Genomic DNA, 9,615 nt, shown 5'->3' with positions numbered 1-9,615 from the left:
TTTTCTGGGCAACAAACAAATAATAAGATTTTGGAATAATATGAATTGACTTATCAAAAAAGAATTCCAATTATTTAATAATTTGGATTCTTCTTTGAATGTACTTTTATGTGTCGAATTACTCGGTACAATATTCTTAGAACAAAAAACCCCTCTTATCTTATATATACAAGAAAAAAAAAGTTTTGTTTGGTATACTGTGTGCTAAGTATTCTTTTCCTATCAATGAACTTTTCATAATTTTCCTAATAGAATCCTCATATTCTATTAGGAAAATTATGAAAAGTGGAGTATTCTTACAATAGGACTTACAACTTCCACCTATCTTCTCCAAAATCATAAGGTTAGTAAATCTTATTAATAAGAGCATAAAGACTTTCATTCTAGAAATTTTTAAAAAATCCAAAAAGCCTTTTCTATTTATCCATTTTATTTTAATTTCATCATTAAATAGAAACCCTTTTGGATTTTTTTCATTGTATTGAAAGAATTTTCAAAATGTAAAGGGGAAATTAATTAGAAAAAATTAGTTCTATAATTGCAAGTTAGAAAAAAGAAGTTCCAACTCTTTCAAGCAGTGTTTGTGTTTCTATTGGGCAAAGCAAGAGTTTATTGTAAAAAAAAAAAATGGAAACGATACTACCAAACGAAGTCTATTTTAATGAAAACTCTAATGTTCCTAAATTTTATGGACTTTCCCAATATCGACGATTCCCAAGATAATAGCTATTATTCTTTTAAGTTACCTATTATTTGAAGTTAGCCGCCATGGTGAAATTGGTAGACACGCTGCTCTTAGGAAGCAGTGCTCAAGCATCTCGGTTCGAATCCGAGTGGCGGCATTCTTGAAAAAGAATACAATAGATTAGAAATCAATTCGAAATTTACAATTTTGTAATGGGACCTTCCCCTTATGCTATTTGCAACTTTAGAACATATACTAACTCATATCTCTTTCTCAACGATTTCAATTGTGATTACGATTCATTTTATAACCTTATTAGTTCGTGAACTTGGAGGATTACGCGATTCGTCAGAAAAAGGAATGATAGTTACTTTTTTCTCTATAACAGGATTCTTAGTTTCTCGTTGGGCTTCCTCGGGACATTTTCCATTAAGTAATTTATATGAGTCATTGATCTTCCTTTCATGGGCCCTGTATATTCTTCATACCATTCCTAAAATACAGAACTCTAAAAATGATTTAAGCACAATAACTACGCCAAGTACTATTTTAACGCAAGGCTTTGCCACATCGGGTCTTTTAACTGAAATGCATCAATCCACGATACTAGTACCTGCTCTACAATCTCAGTGGTTAATGATGCATGTCAGTATGATGTTATTAAGCTATGCAACTCTTTTGTGCGGATCCTTATTATCTGCCGCTATTCTAATCATTAGATTTCGAAATAATTTCCATTTCTTTTCTAAAAAGAAAAAAAATGTTTTAAATAAAACATTTTTCTTTAGTGATATTAAATATTTTTATGCAAAAAGAAGTGCTTTAAAAAGAACCTCTGTCCCTTCATTTCCAAATTATTACAAATATCAATTAACGGAGCGTTTGGATTCTTGGAGTTATCGTGTCATTAGCCTAGGATTTACCCTTTTAACCGTAGGTATTCTTTGTGGAGCAGTATGGGCTAATGAGGCCTGGGGATCCTATTGGAATTGGGATCCTAAGGAAACTTGGGCATTTATTACTTGGACCATATTCGCAATTTATTTACATAGTAGAACAAATCCAAATTGGAAGGGTACGAATTCTGCACTTATAGCTTTGATAGGATTTCTTATAATTTGGATTTGTTATTTTGGTATAAATCTATTAGGAATAGGCTTACATAGTTATGGTTCGTTTACATTAACACCTAAATGATTACATAAAATAAAACCTTCATGAAATGAAGGTTTTTACTTTTATGTTTTATTTGAGAACCCCTTGAACGCCTTATCAAAGGGTTCTCAAAAATTCGAGATAGATCTAATTATACTTTTTTACTTATTTCTGCATTATATACTTTTTTACTTATTTCTGCATTAATAGAGCAGACGAGTAAAAAAAAGCAAACCTATTTAGGATAATAATTGGATAAGAGAGCCTCTACCCTGTCAACGGATAGGGAGAGAACAAAATCTGGATAAATACCAATTCCTATTACTGGTAAAAAGATACAGATTAAAATAAAGAGTTCTCGTGGTCCAGAATCCACAAAATTTGCGTTTGGAACATTAAATAGCTTGTATCCATAGAACATCTGGCGTAACATAGATAATAAATAAATAGGAGTTAATATCATTCCAATTGCCATTACAAAAGTAATTAGTGTTTTTGGCATTAACAGAAATTTTGGACTAGTAATTAGTCCAAAAAATACTACTAATTCTGCGACAAAACCACTCATTCCTGGTAAGGCAAGAGAAGCCATTGAAAAGCTACTAAACATGGTAAAAATTTTAGGCATTGGGATAGATATTCCCCCCAGTTCTTCGAGATAAACAAGACGCATTCTATCAGAAGCGGTTCCTGCCAAGAAAAAAAGTGTAGCACCAATAAATCCATGGGATAATATTTGTAAAATAGCTCCATTGAGTCCAATGTTGGTTATGGAACCAATTCCTATAATTATGAAACCCATGTGAGATACAGAGGAATAAGCTATTCTTTTTTTGAAATTTCGTTGACCAAGAGAAGTTGAAGCTGCATAGATTATTTGGATCGCTCCTATTATTACTAACCAGGGCGAAAATAGATAATGAGCATGAGGTAACAATTCCATGTTGATCCGAATCAATCCATATGCTCCCATCTTTAATAATATTCCCGCTAAAAGCATACATGTACTATAATGTGCTTCCCCATGGGTATCTGGTAACCACGTATGTAGGGGTATAATCGGCAATTTGACAGCATAAGCAATAAGGAAGCCAAAATATAAAAGTATTTCCAAGGTTGCAGGGTATGATTGATTAATTAATCTTTCCAAATCTAATCCTGGTTCGTTGGAACCATATAAGCCCATACCCAGAACTCCGATTAAGAAAAAAATGGAACCGCCTGCAGTATACAAAATAAACTTTGTAGCTGAATATAGACGCCTCTTCCCCCCCCACATGGATAAAAGTAAGTAAACAGGAATTAATTCTAACTCCCACATGATAAAAAAAAGTAAAAGGTCTCGCGAAGAAAATAATCCTATTTGACCACTATACATTGCGAGCATCAGGAAATAGAATAATCGCGAATTCCGTGTAATTGGCCAAGCTGCTAAAGTAGCTAAAGTAGTGATAAATCCTGTCAATAAAATAGATCCTAATGAAAGTCCATCGATTCCCAATCTCCAGTGGAAATCGAAGACATCTATCCATTTATAATCCTCCTTTAATTGGATTAAGGGATCCTCCAGTTGGAAATGATAACAGAACGCATAAGTCATTAGAAGGAATTCTAATAAACAAATAGATATAGTATACCACCTAACGACTTTGTTTCCCTTATGAGGTAAAAAGAAAATTAATGAACCTGCAAATATCGGCAAAACAACAAGTATTGTTAACCAAGGAAAATAACTCATGATAAAGTGATAAAGACAAGATACGTTTTGACCAGAAAAGCCCGTGCTCGATTATTTCGAGCACAGGCTTCTTCGGTAAAGAGGAATCAGACGATTCGAGTGAAGTTTTTTGTAACGTATCAATAAGATAGAGCCATGCTACGTGTTGTTTCAGGCCCTAAATAAACGCGGACACTTAAAAAATCTGTCGGGCAGGCAGATTCACATCTCTTACAACCCACACAATCTTCGGTTCTCGGCGCGGAAGCAATTTGCTTGGCTTTACATCCATCCCAGGGTATCATTTCTAATACATCTGTTGGACAAGCTCGTACACATTGAGTGCATCCTATACATGTATCGTAAATTTTTACGGAATGTGACATTGGATCTATAAATTTTTCTTTTCAACATAAAATTTTTCGATCTGGTAAAAATGAAATTAGTACTATAATGAGTCATATGTATTGTAGACACCAGACGAAGCAATGGTTTATCCAAACTTCAAAAAAAAAAATCTATTTTTTAATCTGTTTGTGAGAAAGCGTGAAGAGAGCCAAGAGACTTTAATTTTGGATTTCAACAATAAATAAGAAATAAGAAAGAATTTTACGAATTGTACAGACGAATTCGAATTAGCCAATAAATTGGCTATCGTCTTTTCAATATAAATTATTGCAATATTCAAATTGCAATATCAATGAATTACAAATACAAAAATTCATTTAAGTGAAAAAGAATACTATGCAATAATCTACTAAAAAAAATGGATATTCTCAAATAATACTAAGAAAATAGTATTGATTTCTATTTATTTTAATATGTGCGCCTTTGTTTAGAGGATTCTATGTCTAATTATTCAAAAGTCTAATTATTCAATAAATTAGATTGATTGATACGAGTGGATTTCCTATTACGATGGATGGAAGAAAGAATGGATAGTCCAATAGCGGCTTCAGCAGCTGCAAGGGCTATAACAAAAATTGCGAAAATATCTCCTTTTAATTGGCGACTATCAAATAGATCAGAAAATGTTACGAGATTTAGATTAATTGAATTCAGTATAAGTTCAAGACATATTAGAGCTCTAACCATGTTTCGGCTTGTGATCAATCCATAGATACCAATCGAAAATAAATAGACACTCAAAAAAAGTACATGCTCAAACATCATTAACTAACTCCTTATCAATCTCGATTCATTTCAATATGAGGGCAAGAATTGAACCGATTCAATTAATTACAATAGAACAATTACACAACAAAAGAAAAAAAAAAAAAAAAAAAAGGAGGTATTTGTTGGCAGTAGATGGATTTTACTAAATCAAAATTGTGATTCTTTAGTTATTTATTTTAGATTTGCAATTCTTATAATTTGTACTTTTTCTAAGTTTTCTTATTGCCGAGCCATAGTAATTGCACCTATTAAAGAAACTAGAAGAATTATGGAAATGAGTTCAAACGGAAGATAAAAATCGGTTGCTAAATGAATTCCAATTTGTTGAACATTATTTATGAGACCCTGTTCTACTATTTGGTTTGATCTTGTAGTCCAAAGAATTCCATACCACGACGTATCTGGGATAGTAGTCATTAGTGAAAAAACAATAGTTATACAAACGAGTGAAGTGAACCCATCTCCAATAGTCCAATAATTCTTATCTTTAGACCATTCTGAGCCATTTACGAACATTACAGCGAATATGATCAAGACATTTATGGCTCCCACATAAATAAGAAGTTGTGCGACAGCTACAAAGTAGGAATTTAATAAAAAATAGAATAAGGATATACAAACAAGAACTAATCCCAGCGAAAAGGCAGAATAAATGGGGTTGGTAAGTAATACTACTCCTAGACCCCCTAGTAGAAGAACAAATCCCCCAAATAGCATAAGAATCTCATGTATTGGTCCAGGTAAATCCATTATGGATAAAAAGAAATTAATAGTATAAAATTTTTCATGAACTGACTAAAACTAAAGGATTCAAGGAAGGAAAAAAGGATTAGGGTATTTTTTTGTGTATAAACTTATAGTTATAAATTATATTATATCACGAAAATCTAGTCTGATTTAAAATAAGAAATAATTTCCAATAAGCAGTAGTTTTTCGTTTTTCTTTATAGTTTAATTTTAAAGTTTAATAAAGAATTATTAGATTTTTATAACAGAAAGACAAAATCAAAGTTTAGTAATCAGTAATCGTTCTTGAATTCGAAGATTTTTCTTTGTTTATTTTACTTTCAGACGAATTCCTAATTGTTTGAATTGTGTAATCTCCCATTATGGAGATTGGTAACCGACTTAAAGCAATTTGATTGTAATTCAATTCATGACGATCATAGGTAGAAAGTTCATATTCTTCAGTCATTGATAAACTGCTTGTTGGACAGTACTCAACACAATTGCCACAAAATATACAAACTCCGAAATCAATACTATAATTAAGCAATTGTTTTCTTTTAATATCCTTTTCAAATCTCCAATCCACAACGGGTAAATCTATCGGACATACGCGAACACATACTTCACAAGCAATACATTTATCAAATTCAAAGTGGATTCGCCCTCGGAAACGCTCTGGTGTAATTGATTTTTCATAAGGGTAGTGAATCGTTATAGGTAAACGATTTGTGTGGGATAAGGTAGTTATGAAACTTTGACCTATGTACCTTGTAGCACGTATTGTTTGTTGACCATAACTCATGAACCCAGTTACCATAGGGAACATATTCATTCTAAATATCTATGAAAAAGATATGTTTCTTTCTCTTGTTTGAGAGAGCTTTTGTGTTGAAAATATTCTTACTATTATTGTATTATCTTATTTATAGTGAAACAAGTTGAGAAGAGGTTGTTAATAAGAGATTGCCCAGGGAAATAGGTAAAAGAAATTTCCATCCAAGATTTAATAACTGATCCATTCTCATCCTCGGTAAAGTCCATCTTATTGTGATAGAAATGAAGAGAAATAAATAAGCTTTAGTTAATGTAATAAATATACCCATTGTCATTTCCAAAATTCCAACTGCTTTATTCATTTGGAAAAAATCAAAAAAGGATATATAGGGAATAGATAAATTCCACCCGCCCAAGTAGAGAACTGTTACAAATAAAGAAGAAACTAATAAATTTAGGTAAGAAACAAGATAAAATAAACCATATTTGATACCGGAATATTCAGTTTGGTAACCTGCTACTAATTCTTCCTCCGCTTCTGGTAAATCAAAGGGTAATCTTTCACATTCTGCCAAAGAAGAAATTAAAAAAACCAGAAAACCTATAGGCTGACGCCAAATATTCCATCCAAAAAAACCGTATTTTGACTGTGCTTCAACTATATCAACTGTACTTGAACTGTTAGATAATCATAGTCGGTGATAACATCACAGTTCCCACCGCTATTTCAAAACCGTACATGAAACCTTAGCTTCATACGGCTTCTCTATGATCAGAAAAAGGAAAGGACTGTTTTGTTCCTAGCCCCGGGGGCGTAGATAGAATTAGATAAAATAAAATAGATTTGAAAGTCCTAAATTAGACCAAAGGAATTCCGTCTGCTAGAATAAGAAAAAGCGCTTCCGAATTGATCTCATCCTTTATAATATAATGAAAATTTTTCTTTGTTCAGTAATAACTTAATCTTGGAATAAAACACTTGTTACTTGTTATAGGAATTCAATTAATAAATGGAAAGAGTTGGGTATTAGTTCATGAGCAATTCTGCATGAATATGGATAGAGGAAGGAAATAATGAAAATTTTTTCTAGTGCACTCCATATCTTTTTTACTATTCTTCTTTCCCCAGGGAGGGGGTATTTAAAAAGAAAAAATGGATAAAGGGTTAATTCGTTCTTGATAGCCATTTCCTTAACAAGTGAATGGGAACATACTCTGGATCGGAATCCGAAGAAAGTACTACTTGATAATTTCTACAAATTGCAAGTCCTTATTATGATTCCTTTTATGGGCAAAAATCTCTAATGTTTTAGATTTTCCATTACTAATCCTTTATGTACTTTAGTGTTCCTAACCCTTCACTAACTTTTGGTGGATTCTTCTTATGGATTATTAAGTTATAGTAATAACTAGGAGTATTCTAGTAATGGAATTCCATATCGTGAATCCTTTATTCTTGGCCGCTTCAAGATATGATGACTAATTAAAAAATATCAACCTTGGGATAAAGAGTTTACACTGCTTATGTTTACTTCCACTTTTTTCTTGTACGTAGGAAATGAGATTTTTTCTTTTTACTACAAATTTATAAGCTGTTTTGTTTCACTCATATAGCTATCTAGTTTAACTTACCAACCCAAATACTAAATAAGAAAAGGAATATAAATAGTTAATGGATTTTATAGGAAAAAGATCTATTTTAACGAATCACACGTAGAGATATTGCTAGCACACAAAAAGTTAATGGTATTTCATAACTAATGGATTGAGCAGCAGCTCGTAGACCGCCTGAAAAAGAATATTTATTATTTGAGCTATATCCTGCCATAAGAAGACCAATAGGAGCTATACTTGAAATGGCAATCCATAAAAAAACACCAATACTAAGATCGGCTAAAACAAAATGATATCCCAAAGGGATAACTAAAAAACTTAATAAAACTGATATGACTGCTATAGAGGGTCCAATGCTAAATAAAGAAATATCTCCTCGGGATGGCAGAATATCTTCTTTAAAAAGTAGCTTAGTCCCATCTGCTATAGCTTGAAGCAGGCCCAGGGGGCCAGCATATTCAGGACCAATACGTTGTTGTATCGACGCAGATATTTCTCTTTCTAACCACACAATTACGAGTACCTCTATTGTTATTCCCAAAAGGAGGGTCAAAATGGGTAGAATCGATATCAGTCCATAGACTTCTTTTAATAATTCCAATTTCGAAAAAGAATTGATAGTTTCTACCTCTACCCTATCTATTATCATTTCAACGATCAACTTCCCCCATAATGATATCTATACTACCTAATATCGTCATGATATCAGCCAATTTCATTTTTTTAACTAGCTGAGGAAGAATTTGCAAATTAATAAACCCGGGTGGACGGATTTTCCATCTCCAGGGGAAAAGGCTATCATCTCCTACTAGATAAATCCCTAATTCACCTTTTGGGGCTTCTACTCTTACATAAAGCTCTTGTCTTGACAATTCAAAATTGGGCGAAGGTTTTTTACCAAGAAATTTATACTCAAAATCATTCCATTCAGAATTATTTTCTTTCTTAAAGCGTCGGACTTCTAAATTTTCATAAGGTCCTCCAGGAATTTTTTCTACAGCTTGTTGAATTATTTTGATGGATTCCCTCATTTCACCAATTCGTACTAAATAGCGAGCTAACGAATCCCCTTCTTTTTGCCATTGGACTTTCCAATCAAATTGGTTGTAAGACTCATAAGGATCTACTTTACGAAGATCCCATTGTATTCCAGAAGCTCGTAACATCGGTCCCGATAAGCCCCAATTTACTGCTTCTTCTCCGCTAATAAAACCTACTCCTTCAACTCGCTCTAAAAAAATTGGATTCTGTGTAATAAGTTGTTGATATTCAACAACTCCGCGTAAAAAATAATCACAGAAATCTAAACATTTATCGATCCATCCATAAGGTAGATCGGCGGCTACTCCTCCGATGCGAAAGTAATTGTGCATCATTCGCATACCTGTAGCAGCTTCAAATAGATCATATATTAATTCTCTCTCTCTAAAAATATAGAAAAAAGGAGTCTGTGCGCCGAGATCCGCCATAAAAGGTCCAAGCCATAGCAAGTGAGAAGCTATCCGGCTTAATTCTAACATAATTACCCTAATATAGCTGGCTCTTTGTGGTATTTGAATATTCTCCAAGAATTCTGGTGCATTTACTGTTATTGCTTCTGTAAACATAGTAGCTAAATAATCCCACCTTGTTACATAAGGTAAGTATTGTATAATAGTTCGGTTTTCCGCGATTTTTTCCATTCCTCTGTGTAAATACCCTAATATGGGTTCACAATCAATAACATCCTCACCATCGAGAGTAACGATCAGTCGAAGAACACCAT

The 9,615-nt window shown here is 32.8% G+C and overlaps 1 non-coding gene across 1 annotated transcript; it reads left to right on the top strand.

Annotated features, from left to right (window-relative positions):
• Window positions 1-762: 762 nt before the first annotated feature.
• TRNAL-UAG (transfer RNA leucine (anticodon UAG)) lies at window positions 763-842 on the top strand. The gene has a single exon. It is a non-coding gene; the product is annotated as a tRNA-Leu (tRNA).
• Window positions 843-9,615: the final 8,773 nt, after the last annotated feature.

This window comes from Triticum urartu, unplaced genomic scaffold (genome assembly GCF_056163025.1).
Source record: "Triticum urartu cultivar PI428250 unplaced genomic scaffold, HENAU_Tu73 scaffold48, whole genome shotgun sequence".
NCBI lineage: Eukaryota > Viridiplantae > Streptophyta > Magnoliopsida > Poales > Poaceae > Triticum > Triticum urartu.
The sequence above is the reverse complement of the archived record's forward strand: the minus strand, read 5'-3'. Positions and strand labels throughout refer to the sequence as shown.